The sequence below is a fragment of the Pristiophorus japonicus genome, chromosome 9 (genome assembly GCF_044704955.1).
Source record: "Pristiophorus japonicus isolate sPriJap1 chromosome 9, sPriJap1.hap1, whole genome shotgun sequence".
Taxonomy (NCBI): Eukaryota; Metazoa; Chordata; class Chondrichthyes; family Pristiophoridae; genus Pristiophorus; species Pristiophorus japonicus.
The window spans coordinates 63,162,537-63,183,175 of NC_091985.1; the positions used below are offsets into that span (position 1 = coordinate 63,162,537).

General features: G+C 46.2%; 1 long non-coding RNA gene across 1 annotated transcript in view; it reads left to right on the forward strand.

The window, feature by feature from the left end:
* The window catches only part of LOC139273071 (uncharacterized), a 33,320-nt gene that overhangs the window by 2,612 nt on the left and 10,069 nt on the right, over positions 1-20,639 (forward strand). The window contains exons 2-3 of the long non-coding RNA XR_011595009.1: positions 10,762-10,854; positions 10,976-11,071. This is a non-coding gene — a long non-coding RNA (uncharacterized lncRNA). The remainder of the gene's footprint in view (positions 1-10,761; positions 10,855-10,975; positions 11,072-20,639) is intronic.

Genomic DNA, 20,639 nt, shown 5'->3' on the forward strand with positions numbered 1-20,639 from the left:
CTCTCTCCCCGCCACCTCTCTCCCCGCCGTCTCTCTCCCCGCCATCTCTCTCCCCGCCACCTCTCTCCCCGCCGTCTTTCTCCCCGCCGTCTCTCTCTCCGCCACCTCTCTCCCCGCCACCTCTCTCCCCGCCACCTCTCTCCCCGCCACCTCTCTCCCCGCCACCTCTCTCCCCGCCACCTCTCTCCCCGCCACCTCTCTCCCCGCCATCTCTCTCCCCGCCACCTCTCTCCCCGCCATCTCTCTCCCCGCCGTCTCTCTCCCCGCCACCTCTCTCCCCGCCGTCTCTCTCCCCGCCGTCTCTCTCCCCGCCGTCTTTCTCCCCGGCGTCTCTCTCCCCGCCACCTCTCTCCCCGCCACCTCTCTCCCCGCCACCTCTCTCCCCGCCACCTCTCTCCCCGCCACCTCTCTCCCCGCCATCTCTCTCCCCGCTATCTCTCTCCCCGCCACCTCTCTCCCCGCCGTCTCTCTCCCCGCCGTCTCCCCACCATCACTCTCCCTCCGCCATCTCTCTCCCCGCCACTTCTCTCCCTGCCATCACTCTCCCCGCCATCACTCTCCCCCCACCAACACTCTCCAATGCCATCGCTCTCCCTGCTATCTCTCTCCCCACCATCACTCTCACCTGCCAACACTCTCACCTGCTAATTCTGTCCCCGCTGTAAAGTCCTTACTCTATAGCATGAAACCACATGAGGCACATTCCAGGGACAAGGCCACTCTATGACCTAACTCTTTATTACAGGACTCCAGAAGTGATGACCCTGCGTGGGACCTCCCTTTATATACCTGTGTGATCAGGTAAGGAGTGTCTCCCACAAGTTCACCCCTTGTGGTCAAGGTGTGCATCTGTGTTGAGTGTATACAGTAATACAGTGGTGTTACATTGTAGTTACAAACATGACATCACCTTCCCCCCCACCCCCCCAAAGTCTTACTGGGATCATAAGTTCAGTCTTTCAGGTGGTCTACGCTCCCTTGTGGAACGCCGCAGTTGGGGCTCAGGTTGTTGGACACTGACGTGAGTGCATGTCACCTGTGGTGATTCCGGCCTGTCCGGGCTGATCGCAGGGACTGTGCATTCTTCTGATTGCTCTTGTTGCACATTCGCTGGCGGTGTTGTGAGCTCCATCTCATGGTCTTCTTCAGGTTCCTCCGTGTTCCTGCTGAACCTTTTTTTTGCTTGGTCCATATGCTTACGGCATATCTGGCCATTGTTGAGTTTTACCACGATGAACCTATTCCCCTCTTTGCCAATTACAGTATCCTCAAGCCATTTGAGCCCCATGGCGTGATTGAGGACGAATACAGGATCATTTATCTCTCGCTTGAATTTCGGTCATGGTACTCATTTTGTGACTTGCGCTTGCCCTCAACTATGTCGGTCAGGACTGGGTGGATGAGGGATAACCGAGTTTTGAGTGTCCGTTTCATGAGTAGCTCTGCGGGCGGGACCCCCGTGAACGAGTGCGGGCGGGATCTATAGGCCAGCAGGAGGCGCGATAGGCGGCATTGTAGGGAGGGTCCTTGAATCCTGAGCATACCTTGTTTAATGATTTGGACTGCTCGTTCCGCCTGGCCATTGGAGGTTGGCTTGAACGGTGCAGTCCTGACGTGGTTGAAGCCATTGCCCGACATAAACTCCCGGAATTCATAGCTTGTGAAACACGGGCCATTGTCACTAACCAGGGTATCTGGCAAGCGATGGGTTGCAAAGATCACACGTAGGCTTTCCACGGTGGTGGATAACATACATGAATTCAGGATGATGCACTCGATCCATTTCGAATACGCATCTACTACAATGAGGAACATCTTCCCTATGAACGGGCCCGCGTAGTCAACGTGAATGCGTGACCATGGCTTGGTGGGCCAGGGCCTCGGGCTGAGTGGGGCCTCCCTGGGGGCATTACCCACCTGGGCACAGGTCGTGCACCTGCAAACACAATGTTCCTGGCCTGAATCAATTCCAGGCCACCAAACGTGTGACCGGGCAATGGCCTTCATCATCACAATGCCTGGGTGCTCGCTGTGGAGTTCCCTGATGAATGCCTCCCTGCCCTTCTGGGGCATGACTACCCGGCTGCCCCATAGTAGGCAGCCAGCTTGGATGGAGAGCTCATCCATCCGCCTGTGGAACGGTCTGACCACCTCAGGGCATGCTCCGTGTGCGGGCGCCCAATCCCCGATCAGGACACATTTCTTAATCAAAGATAGGAGGGGATCTCTGTTTGTCCAGATTTTGATCTGACGGGCTGTGATGGGGGAGCCTGCACTGTCAAAGGCCTCGGCAGCCATGACCTTTTCAGCGCTTTGCTCAGCTTCCCCCTCGGTGGTGGCCAGTGGGAGCCTGCTGAGTGCGTCAGCGCAGTTTTCAGTGCCGGGCCGGTGCCGGATGGAGTAGTCATAAGCAGCCAGCGTGAGGGCCCACCGCTGTATGCGAGCAGATGAGTTGGCATTGACAGCCTTGCTGTCTGACAACAGGGATGTAAGTGGCTTGTGGTCCGTCTCTAATTCAAACTTCCTACCGAAGAGGTACTGATGCATTTTTTTTACACCATAGACACATGCAAGCGCTTCCTTCTCGACCATGCCATATCCCCGCTCTGCTTGAGAGAGCGACCTGGAGGCATAAGCCACAGGTTGTAGCTGACCCTCAGCATTGCCCTGCTGCAACACGCACCCAACCCCATAGGACGATGCATAACAAGTCAGAACTAAGCGTTTACAGGGGTCGTACAGGGTCAACAATTTGTTTGAACAAAGTAGGTTTCATGCCCGATTAAAAGTCCGCTCGTGGCAGTCCCCCCCAAAACCAATCACAACCCTTACACAGGAGGACGTGTAGCGGCTCCAACAACATGCTCAAGTTAAGCAGAAAGTTCCCGAAATAGTTCAACAGTCCCAGGAATGTGCTGCAGGGGCTGGGTGCTCGTCGAATCGCCTGTTTTGGATTCGGTGGGCCGAATCCCATCTGCAGCAACCCTCCTGCTAGAAACTCAACCTCAGGAGCTGAAGTGAGGTCCAACTTGGTGAACAGCTTGCCGCCTGCCAGTGTGGCGAAGAGGTCCTCCGCTCTTGGAAGCGGGTATTGATCTTGTAGGGACACCCGATTGATGGTGGCCTTGTAGTCGTCACAGATCCTGACGGGAACGGGAACGGGAACGGGAACGATGGGGCTCGTCCAGTCGCTGAATTCAACAGACGAGATGATGCCCTCTTGTAACAGCCGGTCCAATTCACTCTCAATTTTCTCCCGCATCACATATGGCACCACTCTGGCTTTGTGGTGCACTGGCCTGGCGTCCGGGGTGACATGCATCACTACTTTAGTGCCTTTGAAAGTCCCGATGCCTGGTTGAAATAGTGACTCGAATTTCTGTAGGACTTGTGAGCACGAACTTTGCTCTACCGAGGACATTGCGTGAACATCCCCCCATTTCCAGTTTATCTCGGCTAACCAGCTCCTCCGCAACAGAGCGGGACCATTGCCTGGGACAATCCAGAGCGGCAGCCGATTCACTAACCCATTGTGTGTGACAGTCAACATTGCACTGCCTAGCACCGGAATTATTTCCTTGGTGTAAGTCCGTAATTGTGTCTCAATACGTTCTAATTTGGGTCTACTGGCTTTGAGTGGCCATAGCTTCTCGAATTGTTGAACGCCCATGAGTGACTGGCTGGCCCCAGTGTCCAGCCCCATGTGTGCTGGGATACCGTTCAACAAAACCCTCATCATCATTGGTGGCGTTTTGGAGTATGAACTGTGAAGACCCGCTGAACTTCGGCATCCATCGATTTGCCCCAAAAGTCATCCTGCCTCACAGAACCCTCTTCTGGTCCCTCAGTCTCATATATCAGTCTGATTACAGGTTTTCTGCACATTCGAGCTAAATGGCCATTGAGATTTCAGGTTCTGCAGACAAAATGTTGGAATCTGCAAGATCTGGCTGAGTGTTTTCCCCCACACCTCCAGCATGAGTTAAAGTTTCCATTGTTGGGAACAAAGGGACTATGGCCAGGCATTCCGCGCTGATTGTCCCTTTGACTGCTCTTAAGTACCCTATTAGTGGGTGTCAATGGCCCCATCCCCGGCTGCATTGTCCACTGTGATGGCGTGAATTTCTGTTCAGCCTGCCATTGTCTCTGTCGAGGTCCTGCTCTGGGGTCTATTGCTGCCTGGGGAGTGTCGGACTGTCCCTGCCTGCCTGCGGGGCTCTGAGTATCATTTATGATGTTGACTCCCTGATCCATCGTCACGTTAGAGGCAGAATTGCACGCGTGTATTATTTTCATCTCTTCCTCCACCGCCATGAAAGTTTGAGCTAACAACGCTGCGCTTCCAAGGTCAAATCCTTGGTCTCAATTAACTTGCGAAAAATTCCCGCATGACCGATACCCTCGATGAAGAAGCCCCTTAGCATCTCCCCCCTGCAGGCGTCTGTCAACTTACAGAGGCTGGCCAAATGCCGGAGGTCCGCTACAAAGTCCGGTATGCTCTGTCCTTCACGACGTCGGTGGGTGTAGAATCTGTGTCGGGCCATGTGTATGCTACTCGCTGGTTTGAGGTGCTCCCCGATTAGTTTGCTGAGCTCTTCAAAGGTTTTGTCCGACGGCTTTTCGGGTGCCAGTAAGTCCTTCATGAGCGCATAAGTCTTTGACCCGCAGCTGGTCAGGAGATGAGCCCTTCGCTTGTCGGCCGCTGCATCCCCTCGCCAGTCTTTAGTTACGAAGCTTTGCTGAAGCCGCTCAACAAAATTGTCCCAGTCTTCCCCCACACAGTACCGTTCCTCTGTGCTACCGGTGGCCATACTCATGGGTCGTGAATTCCCGTTTCTCGTCGCCAATGTAAAGTCACTACTCCACAGCATGAAACCACACGAGGCACATAACAGGGACAAGGCCACTCTGTGACCTTAATACTTTATTACAGGACTCCAGAAGTGATGACTCTGCGTGGAACCTCCCTTTATATACCTGTGCGATCAGGTAAGGAGTGTCTCCCACAAGTTCACCCCCTGTGGTCAAGGTGTGCATCTGATTTGAGTGTAAAAACATAGAAACATAGAAAATAGGTGCAGGAGTAGGCCATTCGGCCCTTCGAGCCTGCACCATCATTGAATAAGATCATGGCTGAACATGCAACTTCAGTACCCCATTCCTGCTTTCTCGTCATACCACTTGATCCCCCTAGTAGTAAGGACTACATCTAACTCCCTTTTGAATATATTTAGTGAATTGGCCTCAACAACTTCCTGTGGTAGAGAATTTCACAGGTTCACCACTCTCTGGGTGAAGAAGTTTCTCCTCATCTCGGTCCTAAATGGCTTACTCCTTATCCTTTGACTGTGACCCCTGGTTCTGGACTTCCCCAACATTGGGAACATTCTTCCTGCATCTAACCTGTCTAAACCCATCAGAATTTTAAACATTTCTATGAGATCCCCTCTCATTCTTCTGAACTCCATTGAATACAAGCCCAGTTGATCCAGTCTTTCTTGATATGTCAGTCCCGCCATCCCGGGAATCAGTCTGGTGAACCTTCACTGCACTCCCTCAATAGCAAGAATGTCCTTCCTCAAGTTAGGAGACCAAAACTGTACACAATACTCCAGGTGTGGCCTCCCTGCCCCTGTACTTAAATCCCCTCGCTATGAAGGCCAACATGCCATTTGCTTTCTTAACCGCCTGCTGTACCTGCATGCCAACCTTCAATGACTGATGTACCATGACACCCAGGTCTTGTTGCACCTTCCCTTTTCCTAATCTGTCACCATTCAGATAATAGTCTGTCTCTCTGTTTTTACCACCAAAGTGGATAACCTCACATTTATCCACATTATACTTCATCTGCCATGCATTTGCCCACTCACCTAACCTATCCAAGTCGCTCTGCAGCCTCATAGCATCCTCCTCGCAGCTCACACTGCCACCCAACTTAGCGTCATCTGCAAATTTGGAGATACTACGTTTAATCCCCACGTCTAAATCATTAATGTACAATGTAAACAGCTGGGGCCCCAGCACAGAACCTTGCGGTACCCCACTAGTCACTGCCTGCCATTCTGAAAAGTACCCATTTACTCCTACTCTTTGCTTCCTGTCTGACAACCAGTTCTCAATCCACGTCAGCACACTACCCCCAATCCCATGTGCTTTAACTTTGCACATTAATCTCTTGTGTGGGACCTTGTCGAAAGCCTTCTGAAAGTCCAAATATACTACATCAACTGGTTCTCCCTTGTCCACTTTACTGGAAACATCCTCAAAAAATTCCAGAAGGTTTGTCAAGCATGATTTCCCTTTCACAAATCCATGCTGACTTGGACCTATCATGTCACCATTTTCCAAATGCGCTGCTATGACATCCTTAATAATTGATTCCATTATTTTACCCACTACTGAGGTCAGGCTGACCGGTCTATAATTCCCTGTTTTCTCTCTCCCTCCTTTTTTAAAAAGTGGGGTTACATTGGCTACCCTCCACTCGATAGGAACTGATCCAGAGTCAATGGAATGTTGGAAAATGACCGTCAATGCATCCACTATTTCCAAGGTCACCTCCTTAAGTACTCTGGGATGCAGTCCATCAGGCCCTGGGGATTTATCGGCCTTCAATCCCATCAATTTCCCCAACACAATTTCCCGACTAATAAAGATTTCCCTCAGTTCCTCCTCCTTACTAGACCCTCTGACCCCTTTTATATCCGGAAGGTTGTTGGTGTCCTCCTTAGTGAATACCGAACCAAAGTACTTGTTCAATTGGTCTGCCATTTCTTTGTTCCCAGTTATGACTTCCCCTGATTCTGACTGCAGGGGACCTACATTTGTTTTCACTAACCTTTTTCTCTTTACATATCTATAGAAGCTTTTGCAGTCCGTCTTAATGTTCTCTGCAAGCTTCCTCTCGTACTCTATTTTCCCTGCTCTAATCAAACCCTTTGTCCTCTTCTGCTGAATTCTAAATTTCTCCCAGTCCCCGGGTTCGCTGCTATTTCTGGCCAATTTGTATGCCACTTCCTTGGCTTTAATACTATCCCTGATTTCCCTTGTTAGCCACAGTTGAGCCACCTTCCCTTTTTTATTTTTACGCCAGACAGGGATGTACAATTGTTGTAGTTCATCCATGCGGTCTCTAAATGTCTGCCATTGCCCATTCACTGTCAACCCCTTAAGTATCATTCGGCAATCTATCCTAGCCAATTTACGCCTCATACCTTCAAAGTTACCCTTCTTTAAGTTCTGGACCATGGTCTCTGAATTAACTGTTTCATTCTCCATCCTAATGCAGAATTCCACCATATTATGGTCACTCTTCCCCAAGGGGCCTTGCACAACGAGATTGCTAATTAATCCTCTCTCATTACACAACACCCAGTCTAAGATGGGTTCCCCTAATTGGCCTAGAAAACCATCCCTTATGCACTCCAGGAAATCCTCCTCCATCGTATTGCTTCCAGTTTGGTTACCCAATCTATATGCATATTAAAATCACCCATGATAACTGCTGCACCTTTATTGCATGCACCCCTAATTTCCTGTTTGATGCCCTCCCCAACATCACTACTACTGTTTGGAGGTCTGTACACAACTCCCACGAACGTTTTTTGCCCTTTGGTGTTCTGCAGCTCTACCCATATAGATTCCACATCATCCAAGCTAATGTCCTTCCTAACTATTGCATTAATCTCCTCTTTAGCCAGCAATGCTACCCCACCTCCACAGTAATACAGTGGTGTTACATTGTAGTTACAAACATGACTCCCGCCACCTCTCTTTCCGCGATATATCTCTCCCTGTGATCTCTCCCCCTCATGTGACCTCTCCCTCCCACCCTCCCTCCTCGCTGTCACACTCCGACCCCTGATCTTCTTGATTGCCAGGCTCCGACCCCAGCGGTCCCCGGCTGCTGCATTGTGCCACAGGATTTCCCACCTGGTTGCCAGGCACGAAATGGAGTAAAGAAATTTTAATGAAGTCCTGCCAAGTTTCTTGGCTGCTGACAAACACCCCCTCTCCCTCTCCGTAAATATCGATGCCAATATTCTGGGTTATCATGTCTGTTGCTCTTATCATTTTGAACACCTCTATCAAATCTCCCTCGACCTTCTCAATTTGAGAGAGCACAGTACTAGTTGCTGTATCATTTCATCATGACTCAGACGCCTGACTTAAGAACATAAGAACATAAGAAATAGGAGCAGGAGTAGGCCATTTTGCTCCTCGAGCCTGCTCCGCCATTCAATAAGATCATGGCTAATCTGATATTTTGCTCAGCTCCACTTCCCTACCCGTGCCCCATAATCCTTCACTCTCTTATCATTCACAAATCTGTCTATCTCCATCTTAAATATATTCAATGACCCAGCCTCCATAGCTCTCTGGGGCAGAGAATTCCACAGATTTACAACTCTCTGAGAGAAGAAATTCCTCCTCATCTCAGTTCTAAATGGGTGACCCCTTATTCTTAAACTATTCCCTCTAGTTCTAGATTCCCCCACAAGTGCAAACATCCTCTTTGCATCTACCTTATCGAGCCCTCTCAGTCACTTATAGTAGTGGGGAAAATGTTGGAATCAATCATTAAGGATGAAATAGCAACGCATTTGGACAGCAGTGACAGGATTGGACCAAGTCAGCATGAATTTATGAAAGGGAAATCATGCTTGACGAATCTTCTGGAATTTTTTGAGGATGTAACTAGCAGAGTGGACAAGGGTGAACCAGTGGATGTGGTGTATTTGGACTTTCAAAAGGCGTTTGACAAGGTCCCGCACAAGAGATTGGTGTGCAAAATCAAAGCGCATGGTATTGGGGGTAATGTACTGAAGTGGATAGAGAACTGCTTGGCAGACAGGAAGCAGAGAGTCAGGATAAACGGGTCCTTTTCAGAATGGCAGGCAGTGACTAGTGGAGTGCCGCAGGGCTCAGTGCTGGGACCCCAGCTCTTTACAATATACATTAACGATTTAGATGAAGGAATTGAGTGTAATATCTCCAAGTTTGCGGATGACACTAAACTAGGTGGCGGTGTGAGCTGTGAGGAGGAAGCTAAGAGGCTGCAGGGTGACTTGGACAGGTTAGGTGAGTGGGAAAATGCATGACAGATGCAGTATAATGTGGATACATGTGAGATTATCCATTTTGGGGGCAAAACGAAGGCAGAATATTATCTGGATGGTGGCAGATTAGGAAAAGGGGAGGTGCAACGAGACCTGGGTGTCATGGTTCATCAGTCACTGAACGTGGGCATGTAGGTACAGCAGGTGGTGAAGAAGGCAAATGGTATGTTGGCCTTCATAGCTAGGGGATTTGAGTATAGGAGCAGGGAGGTCTTACTGCAGTTGTACAGGGCCTTAGTGAGGCCTCACCTGGAATATTGTGTTCAGTTTTGGTCTCCTAATCTGAGGAAGGACATTCTTGCTATTGAGGGAATGCAGTGAAGGTTCACCAGACTGATTCCAGGGATGGCTGGGCTGTCACATGAGGAGAGACTGGATCAACTGGGCCTTTATTCACTGGTGTTTAGAAGGATGAGAGGGGATCTCAGAAACGTATAAGATTCTGACGGGACTGGACAGGTTAGATGCAGGAAGAATGTTCCCGATGTTGGGGAACTCCCGAACCAGGGGACATAGTCTTAGGATAAGGGGTAGGCCATTTAGGGCTGAGTTGAGGAGAAACTTCTTCACTCAGAGAGTTGTTAACCTATGGAATTCCCTGCTGCAGAGAGTTGTTGATGCCAGTTCATTGGATATATTCAAGAGGGAGTTAGATGTGGCCCTTACGGCTAAGAGGATCAAGGGGTATGGAGAGAAAGCAGGAAAGGGGTACTGAGGGAATGATCAGCCATGATCTTATTGAATGGCGGTGCAGGCTCGAAGTGCCGAATGGCCTACTCCTGCACCTATTTTCTATGTTTCTATGTTTCTATGTTTATATGTTTCAATAAGACCCCCTCTCATTCTTCTAAACTCCAATGAGTATAGGCCCAACCTGCTCAACCTTTCTTCATAAGTCAACCCCTTCATCTCAGGAATCAACCCAGTGAACCTCCTCTGAACTTCCTCCAATGCAAATATATCCCTCCTTAAATAAGGAGACCAAAGCTGTACAGAGTAGTCTATGTGTGGTCTCACCAATACCCTGTACAGTTGTAGCAGGACTTTCCTGCTTTTATACTCTATCCCCCTTGCAATAAAGGCCAGCATCCCATTTGCCTTCCTGATTAATCGCTGTACCTGCATGCTAACTTTTTGTGTTTCATGTACAAGGATCCCCAGGTCCCTCTGTACAGCAGCACTTTGCAATCTCTCTCCATTTAAATAATAATTTGCTTTTTTATTTTTCCTGCCAAAGTGGATATCCTCACACTTTCTCACATTATACTCCATCTGCCAAATGTTTTCCCACTCACTTAGCCTGTCTATATCCCTCTGCAGATTCTTTGTGTCCTCACGCATTAGGGTATAGAGTATCCTTAAAGCAATTTGTGATAGATTTGAAGGGCTTGTTGAAGTTATTAATTGTGAATTTATCATTGTAAAGTTTGAGCTTCTCTGCTGACTGCATTAGATGAATGATTTAATTGTAAAAGCCGAGTTTGATAGTGAGCTTCCACTAACCATTTGCAATAGAAGAAAACAATGTGATATGCTGTATACGAATGGAACGTAGATTTGTTTGAATAGTTTTTGGTTAACAAATTCTCCATTTCAGACCTACTTAGTGTCTTTTGACCCTGTTATTTTTTGTGATGAGATGCAGGAAAGTTAGTCTGAGCCCAGAGGATTTGCAGCCACATTCCATGATCCCTTGTGAATGACATGAAATGAAGTGGAATGCAGCAGGAGTGTAAGTGGAATGCTTTGAATGTTGTTGTGAAAACAAGGGGGAGATTACAATATGAATGCAAAAATACCATAAATTGAAATGAAATAACAAATGTTTCCATTGTTTTTATCTATGAGAGTAGACCTTCTACCCAGCGGAATGACAATTGTGCCCATTAGCAAGATGAACGAGAGAGAACAGCGGTATCATCAGAGACATTTTAAAGGTTCAGAATGTGGTAAGCACGTCTCCTTTTGGACAATAACAACTGAGTAATTCTAGCCCTTTTTTAGCATTGTTAGATAGCTGAACAGGTCAGAGGATTTGAGAAATTAGGCTAGAAGTCTGCATCAAATACCAGGTAATGTATTTAAAGGAAAATAAGCATTTAAATGAAAAAAAGAATAAAGCAAACATAAAAGACATGGGAGCGGGGCAATTTAAAGATATGGGCAAAATGTGTGAGAGGTCAGTGGAGCGGCCTAGCTGCCCGACCAAAGCCAGCGTCGAGATGCCCTAGCTATTTTCAGGTTCGGGTCTGATTTGAATGCCGCCAGTCAGTTGCAGGAATCACATGGGCCGCTTCATTTCCAGCTGTGGGAGGTGTGGGAAATCGAGGGGCTCCTGTGCTCAGCTAGTCAACAGGTTAGATTGGGGACGGGGAGGGGACAGTGGTTGGAGAGCACGGGCTGGAAGTGGGCATTTTTGGAGCCAGAGGGGGCACTCCTGCTCGTCCTAGCCCCACAGAAATAAATGACAAAAAAGGCTTGGGCCCATTTGCAGAGCGGCTAGCAGCCGTCCCTTTAAGGGCCACTGATTCGGACATTCACCACCGGGTACAAATGTGCGAAGTGCACGTGGTGCATGCTCGGCCTATTCGTACTTCAAAATTCCAATCGGGGTCCTTCAAAGGCATAGGACCCTGATTTGCATATTTAAACAGCCTGAACTAGGCAGGAGTGCAGTATGTCCAACTCCTGCCTGAAAATGACATACGGCACACTTTCCCCCCGCCCAATCCTCCACAGCCAGCTGCCCGTTTTTTAGCCGATAAACAAGTAGGTAGTAGTTGAAAATTGGCCCCATGGTAAAAACTTCAGCCTGGAAATTATTACGGTGATATTAAGGGACAGACATTTTACATGTTCATATTGCATTCTTTTGTCCTTTTATTTTAACAAGACGTTATCCAGTTTATTTTAAATGGATTAACACCTCAGCTGAAACAGTGAACAATGGGACGCCATTTGAAGGTATTCCACTTATATCAACAACAGTATTTCCTAGGTTTAAATTAGGTCAACTAAAGGGAAAGAGAAAGACAAAAACAATGGATAGATGCAATTTGGCATATGGATAAAAGGATGAGTGTTTCAGTTGCCAAAAATGCCTCTTTAAATTTTTTTAATGCCTTATCCAGGCCAGAGATCTGAATAGACCACAGATCCCCATAAAACTGCAGATTGGTCATAAACTGGTTTCAGGCACTAATTACATATCAGTTGCGGGCAGTAGCTGCTTGTAAAACTGTCCGACCTATTTCCTTTTGGTTATAAATAAAGAGAGTGTCATGATTGATGTAAAAAAATTGCCACCATAATTGTGCTGAGAAAGTTTTGCACCAATTTCATTAACTTGTTTTCTGTGGTATCCAATTTTATAAACCAGCAGTGTAATAAAATTAAACAACTGATGGCAGTAAACAGTTTATAAAGTTAGGTACAAATTATAATTGATTGCTGGGTGAGGGCTGAAATAGAAAAAAACATATCATTTGCTTTTCATCAGTTGCATACAGCATTAGTCATTATACAGTACTTATAGCATTTCCTAAACCCCCTTCTGTTACTTTGATGTTAGGGATATGGCCCACTTTTGCAGAGTTATAACACATCTGTGTTCACAGTGTGGCATTCCTTCCTGTGCTGTGCGCTAAATGAAATGTTCTCAGCTGAGGCATGACAATTCACAAAACATTGCATAGAATCTGCTTACACACAAAATAACTTCCCTGGTAAAAGAAAAAAAACAATATTGATTAAATTTTTTGAGGGGGTAACGAAGAGGGTCGATGAGGATAGTGTGTTTGATGTAGTCTATTTGGATTTTAGCACGGCTTTTGATAAGGTCCCACATGGCAGACTGGCTATGAAAGTAAAAGCCCATGGTATCCAAAGCAAAGTGGCAAGTTGGATCCAAAATTGGCTCGTATGCAGAAAGCAGAGTCTAATGGTTGATGGGTGTTTTTGTGACTGGAAGGCTGTTTCCAGTGGGGTTCTGCAGGGCTCAGTACTAGGTCCCTTGCTTTATAGAAACATAGAAAATAGGTGCAGGAGTAGGCCATTCAGCCCTTCTAGCCTGCACCGCCATTCAATGAGTTCATGGCTGAACATGCAACTTCAGTACCACATTCCTGCTTTCTCGCCATACCCCTTGATCCCCCGAGTAGTAAGGACTTCATCTAACTCCCTTTTGAATATATTTAGTGAATTGGCCTCAACTACTTTCTGTGGTAGAGAATTCCACAGGTTCACCACTCTCTGGGTGAAGAAGTTTCTCCTCATCTCGGTCCGAAATGGCTTACCCCTTATCCTTAGACTGTGACCCCTGGTTCTGGACTTCCCCAACATTGGGAACATTCTTCCTGCTTCTAACCTGTCTAAACCCGTCAGAATTTTAAAAGTTTCTATGAGGTCCCCTCTCATTCGTCTGAACTCCAGTGAATACAAGCCCAGTTGATCCAGTCTTTCTTGATAGGTCAGTCCCACCATCCCGGGAATCAGTCTGGTGAATCTTCGCTGCACTCCCTCAATAGCAAGAATGTCCTTCCTCAAGTTAGGAGACCAAAACTGTACACAATACTCCAGGTGTGGCCTCACCAAGGCCCTGTACAACTGTAGCAACACCTCCCTGCCCCTGTACTCAAATCCCCTCGCTATGAAGGCCAACATGCCATTTGCTTTCTTAACCGCCTGCTGTACCTGCATGCCAACCTTCAATGACTGATGTACCATGACACCCAAGTCTCGTTGCACCTCCCCTTTTCCTAATCTGTCACCATTCAGATAATAGTCTGTCTCTCTGCTTTTACCACCAAAGTGGATAACCTCACATTTATCCACATTATACTTCATCTGCCATGCATTTGCCTGCTCACCTAACCTATCCAAGTCACTCTGCAGCCTCATAGCATCCTCCTCGCAGCTCACACTGCCACCCAACTTAGCGTCATCTGCAAATTTGGAGATACTACGTTTAATCCCCACGTCTAAATCATTAATGTACAATGTAAACAGCTGGGGCCCCAGCACAGAACCTTGCGGTACCCCACTAGTCACTGCCTGCCATTCTGAAAAGTACCCATTTACTCCTACTCTTTGCTTCCTGTCTGACAACCAGTTCTCAATCCACGTCAGCACACTACCCCCAATCCCATGTGCTTTAACTTTGCACATTAATCTCTTGTGTGGGACCTTGTCGAAAGCCTTCTGAAAGTCCAAATATACCACATCAACTGGTTCTCCCTTGTCCACTTTACTGGAAACATCCTCAAAAAATTCCAGAAGGTTTGTCAAGCATGATTTCCCTTTCACAAATCCATGCTGACTTGGACCTATCATGTCACCATTTTCCAAATGCGCTGCTATGACATCCTTAATAATTGATTCCATTATTTTACCCACTACTGAGGTCAGGCTGACCGGTCTATAATTCCCTGTTTTCTCTCTCCCTCCTTTTTTAAAAAGTGGGGTTACATTGGCTACCCTCCACTCGATAGGAACTGATCCAGAGTCAATGGAATGTTGGAAAATGACTGTCAATGCATCCACTATTTCCAAGGCCACCTCCTTAAGTACTCTGGGATGCAGTCCATCAGGCCCTGGGGATTTATCGGCCTTCAATCCCATCAATTTCCCCAACACAATTTCCCGACTAATAAAGATTTCCCTCAGTTCCTCCTCCTTACTAGACCCTCTGACCCCTTTTATATCCGGAAGGTTGTTGGTGTCCTTCTTAGTGAATACCGAACCAAAGTACTTGTTCAATTGGTCTGCCATTTCTTTGTTCCCAGTTATGACTTCCCCTGATTCTGACTGCAGGGGACCTACGTTTGTCTTTACTAACCTTTTTCTCTTTACATACCTATAGAAACTTTTGCAATCCGCCTTAATGTTCCCTGCAAGCTTCTTCTCGTACTCCATTTTCCCTGCCCTAATCAAACCCTTTGTCCTCCTCTGCTGAGTTCTAAATTTCTCCCAGTCCCCGGGTTCGCTGCTATTTCTGGCCAATTTGTATGCCACCTCTTGGCTTTAATGCTATCCCTGATTTCCCTTGATAGCCACGGTTGAGCCACCTTCCCTTTTTTATTTTTACGCCAGACAGGAATGTACAATTGTTGTAGTTCATCCATGCGGTCTCTAAATATCTGCCATTGCCCATCCACAGTCAACCCCTTAAGTATCATTCGCCAATCTATCCTAGCTAATTCACGCCTCATACCTTCAAAGTTACCCTTCTTTAAGTTCTGGACCATGGTCTCTGAATTAACTGTTTCATTCTCCATCCTAATGCAGAATTCCACCATATTATGGTCACTCTTCCCCAAGGGGCCTCGCACAATGAGATTGCTAATTAATCCTCTCTCATTACACAACACCCAGTCTAAGATGGCCTCCCCCCTAGTTGGTTCCTCGACATATTGTCTAGAAAACCATCCCTTATGCACTCCAGGAAATCCTCCTCCACCGTATTGCTTCCAGTTTGGCTCGCCCAATCTATGTGCATATTAAAGTCACCCATTATGTGGTATATATCACTGATTTAGACTTGAATATAGGGGGTATGATTGAAAAATTTGCAGCTGATATAAAAATTGGCCATGTAGTTGATAATGAAGAAGAAAGCTGCAGAATGCAGGAAGATATCAATGAACTGGTCAGGTAGGCAGAACAAATGGAATTCAATCCTGAGAAATGTGAGGTAATGCATTTGGGGAGGGCTAACAAGGCAAGGGACTGCACAACAATAACAACAACAACTTGTATTTATATAGCACCTTTAATGTAGTGAAACGTCCCAAGGTGCTTCACAGGAGTATTATGAGATAAAAATTTGACACCGAGCCATATAAGTAGAGATGAGTGCAAGTGACCAAAAGCTTGGTCAACGAGATAGATTTTAAGGAGCGACTTAAAGGAGGAAAGAGGTAGAGAGGCAGTGAGGTTGAGGCAGGGAGTTCCAGAGCTTGGGGCCTAGGCAACAGAAGGCATAGCCACCAATGGTTGAGCGATTATAATTAGGGATGCTCAAGAAGGCAGAATTAGAGGAGTGCAGACATCTCGGGGAGTTGTGGGGCTGGAGGAGATTACAGAGATAGGGAGGGGCAAGGCCTTGGAAGCATTTGAAAATAAGGATTAGAATTTTGAAATCGAGGCGTTGCTGAACCAGAAGTCAATGTAGGTCAGCGAGCACAGGGGTGAGTGGTACTTGGTGTGAGCCAGGACACGGGCAGCCGAGTTTTGGATCACCTCCAGTTTATGCAGGGTAGAATGTGGGAGGGCAGCCAGGAGTGCATTGGAATAGTCAAGTCTAGAGGTAACAAAGGCATGGATGAGGGCTTCAGCAGTGGATGAGCTGAGGCAAGGGCAGTGATGGGCAATGCTACGGAGGTGGAAATAGGTGGTCTTAGTTATGCTGCGGATATGTGGTCAAAATCTTATTTCAGGGTCAAATAGGACACAATAAATGGTAGGACACTGAGAAGTGCAGAGGAACAAAGGGATCTTGGAGTGCATGTCCACAGATCCCTGAAGGTAGCAGGACAGGTAGATAAAGTGTTTAAGAAGGCATGTGGAATACTTGCCTTTATTAGCCGAGGCATAGAATACAAGAGCAGGGAGGTTACGCTTGAACTGTATAAAACAATAGTTAGGCCACAGCTAGAGTTCTGCGTGCAGTTCTGGTCACCACATTACAGGAAAAATGTGATTGCATTAGAGAGTTTACAGAGGAGATTTATGAGGATGTTGCCTGGACTGGAGAATTTTAGCTATGAGGAAAGATTGGATAGGCTGGGGTTGTTTTCTTTGGAACAGAGGAGGCTGAGACGAGACCTTATTGAGGTGTATAAAATTACCAGGGGCCTCGATAGGGTGGATAGGATGGACCTATTTCCTTTAGCGAAGCGGTCAACAACCAGAGGGCACAGATTTAAAGTAATTGGTAGAAGATTTAGAGCGGTTTTGAGGGGAGATGTTTTCACCCAGAGGGTGGTGGTAATCTGGAACTCACTGCCTGAAAGGGTGGTAGAGGCAGAAACCCCCACCACATTTAAAATGTACCTGGATATGAACTTGAAGTGCCGTAACCTACAGGGCTACAGACCAAATGCTGGAAATGGCCTCCTTCTGTGCTGTAAATTTCTATGATTGAATATTGGCAATGAAAGCACTGCTTTTAGGAGTGAAGAATTGTATTAGGGATCGTCGAATGTGGTAACTACAGAAACAATTCTCAAGTAGGCCTTGAGCTCCTTTATGGTGGTCTTAGACAGGTTAAATTTTTAGTTCTATTGGAAAGTGGACTGCACACCATAGCCCCAGGCAGTATCTGCAGCCAACTTTCTTTTCCTTCTCACCTGTAGATTGTCGCAGACTTGCTGCTTTATATGTATCTGGGCTCCTTTGATCTGTTTGGCTGTAGAGTGTTGCTGTGGATTCAGCACTGTTTCCTCTCAAGAAATAAAAAAGAACGTGCATTTATATAGCGCCTTTCACAACTTCAGGATGCACTTTACAGCCAATGAAGTCATTCTGAAGTTTCACTGTTGTAATGTAGGAAACACAGCAGACAATTTACGCACAATCAGATCCCATAAACAGCAATGAAATAAATGCCCACGTCACCTGTTTTTAGATGTTGGTTGAGGGATAAATGTTGGTCAGGATAATTCTCCTGCTCTTCTTCGAATAGTGCTATGGGATCTTTTAATTTCACCACAAATTCTGCCCTCTTGAGCACCCCTGATTATAAATGCTCAACCATTGGTGGCCGTGCCTTCTGCTGCCTGGAACTCCCTCCCTAAACCTTTCCGCCTCTCTACCTCTCTTTCCTCCTTTAAGACGCTTAAAACCTACCTCTTTGACAAAGTTTTTGATCATCTGCCGTAATTTCTTCTTATGTGGCTCGGTGTCAAATTTATTTGTTTTTTCTTAAAACACTCCTATGAAGCGTCTTGGGATGTTTTACTACGTTAAAGGCACTATATAAATACAAGTTGCTGTTGTTGTTGAGAGGGTAGACGAGGTTATTCGGTTAATCGTCTCATCTGCAAGATGGCACCTCCCTCAATACTGCACTGTGCTCAAGAAAGCAAGAAAACAAGGAAACACTATTCGAAGACTACCTCAGTATTCATAGCACAAGTAAAACAACCACTCAGGAGTTCACCCTGTTGCACAAAATCTAGAGCTTACTGTGTGAGAAATGAAGGCACAGACCCGTGTCCCATCACTCCATGCTGCAGCATGTAGGAACATTCTTGATTAGCCTGCAATCAAGCCACTGTTTGGAACAGTGGCCCTCAACATAAACTTAGTATAAAATATCGTTGTTAGGATTGACACAAAAATTGGCCCTACTGAACTTTTTTATAACAGTAACATATGATTTATTTGTTTATGGTGTCGAGCTCTCGTATTCGTTAACTTGGTTCTAGCCTGCCACACAGCTAGAAATCAGGGCAGAGGTTAGTGCAGTAAGAACACAAAGTTATTTTGGTGAGATTAGGTTCTGCTGCAAAAAAGTTCAATTGTACAGTATGGGAAGCACTGTTTTTCATTGATAGCCACTTTGTGTGAACTGATTTTAATTGGCAGCTTTAATACTTGCATATCAACATATCATCACAAACTATTCTTCCAGTTAAGACTTTTGATCAATACTGAAATCTTAGTAGTTTTTCATATTCTATAGTTGGGGAGGTCATGATTGCCCATTTCCACCTGTACATCAGGCGTTGGTGAGACAAAAGTTGTGAAACAGAAACACAAACTTACCACTGGAGGTCCGCTCATTCTGATTTTTGGGCGGACCTCAACTTAGTGTCCAGCACTACTGCCAGAAACGGTTGGGGGCTTCAGTAATATATGCAAATAGGAGGTTAACTGGCATTGTCAGGACCCACGGCACTATTTTCATCTCAGTTAGCATTGCCACCGCTATTCCCTCAACCCACCTCCAAATCATAGGCAGTCCAGGTCTTGAGGCAGCCATGTACAGCAGTATGTAAGGAGATACTTAACTACAGTCAGGGAAAGCTGGAAGCTAGTCTGGCACTCATTTTTTTTTCAGTCTCATGACTGCTTTTATCTCCTGTGGGTGCTGCTAAAGTTTTCCTGCTGCTGAAATCTGCTGCTTTATTCACTCGCAATGTTTCCACCCCATCCCTTTAAGGTGCTGTCGGAAGCCCATGATCAGTGTCTGCATTGCCAGATTTCCCACCCTCCCAAAGAGTGATCTGCTTATAGGCAACACAATTAGCACTGTCAGTTCGCCTCTTGCACATAAATGAGGCCTGACCACCAAAATCGATCAGGCCTTCCACCAACATCATCTGGCAGGTTCACAATCTGCCTGATATGTGCCAGAGATAAAAGTCGATCCCAATGTTTCTTCACAGGCAGATTTCCAACCTGTGCATAATGACATTTTAATATTGCAGTACAGCTTTAAATATATTAAGTGTGTCTCGCTTTCATTACTCATATCCATGGAAGGCTAGAATTTTACAATTACAGGGCTATGTCATTTTACATGACGAGCACCCTGTTTGTAAAAGTGCTGCATACATTTTACCAACTGAATGTGTTGAGGTCATTTTTAATACATATATTTTAAGTTTAAGTTCTGATTTTTTTTTAAATACTTAAGAAGAGTTGGCACTATGGTAGATCATTTAGCCTTTACAGTGCAGCTATTTAAGGAACTAAACTTGCCCAGAAAACTCCCCAAAGTAACAACACAAACCCTTTAAACTAACAGTTAGATTCACTTTTACTTTTTTTGTGTCTGACTGATTTGCTGAATTTGTGATCTTTAACCTTTTTCCATGGGGCAGAAACTTGATCAGTCCTGCTTTGCTAATGTCCCTCTGCCCCAAGTTCTGTTTACCAAGAGCTTTAATGTGAGAACAAGCTGCGCTACTTAGCCCTACCAGTCCCCTGGGAGAATCTGGGAGTCAGGGCAGACAATGTGTGGCTAAGGTTTATCCAAACACCATCTCATTGGAGACTCATTCCACTACACTTGATGGATAGGGTCAACAGAGGTCATTTTGAGCAGGTTTAGTTGGTTAGTTCTGTGATGCTTTGTTGGACAATTTTTCTTTCATCAATTGTGGCTTCAAAATGTCCACATTTCCTGACCAAACGTGTACCAATTTTTGTTTAAAGGGTCGCATACATCTTGAATCCCCCGAAGAAGTATGCCTATTAAAGGAAATGACACTACAATAAAGGAACATTTTAGTTTCAAAATCAATTTTTCAAGGTGTTTAAGAGTCGATGTAAATTATTCTTCCCTTCGCATCTCTTCCTTTTCTCTCTTGCAATCTTGCTAGGGTACAGTTCCATAGATGCTCAGCATTTTCCAGAACCTCTCCAAAGTGGCTCTTTTTCATAGCCCGACCTGATCCTATACTCACCCAATATCTACCATTGTCCAGCAGGAGTGATTGGATAATCAGTCATGGAAACGCAAACTAATTTCCCAGTCTGTTGGCAAGTGACACTAAGAACATCTGTAGC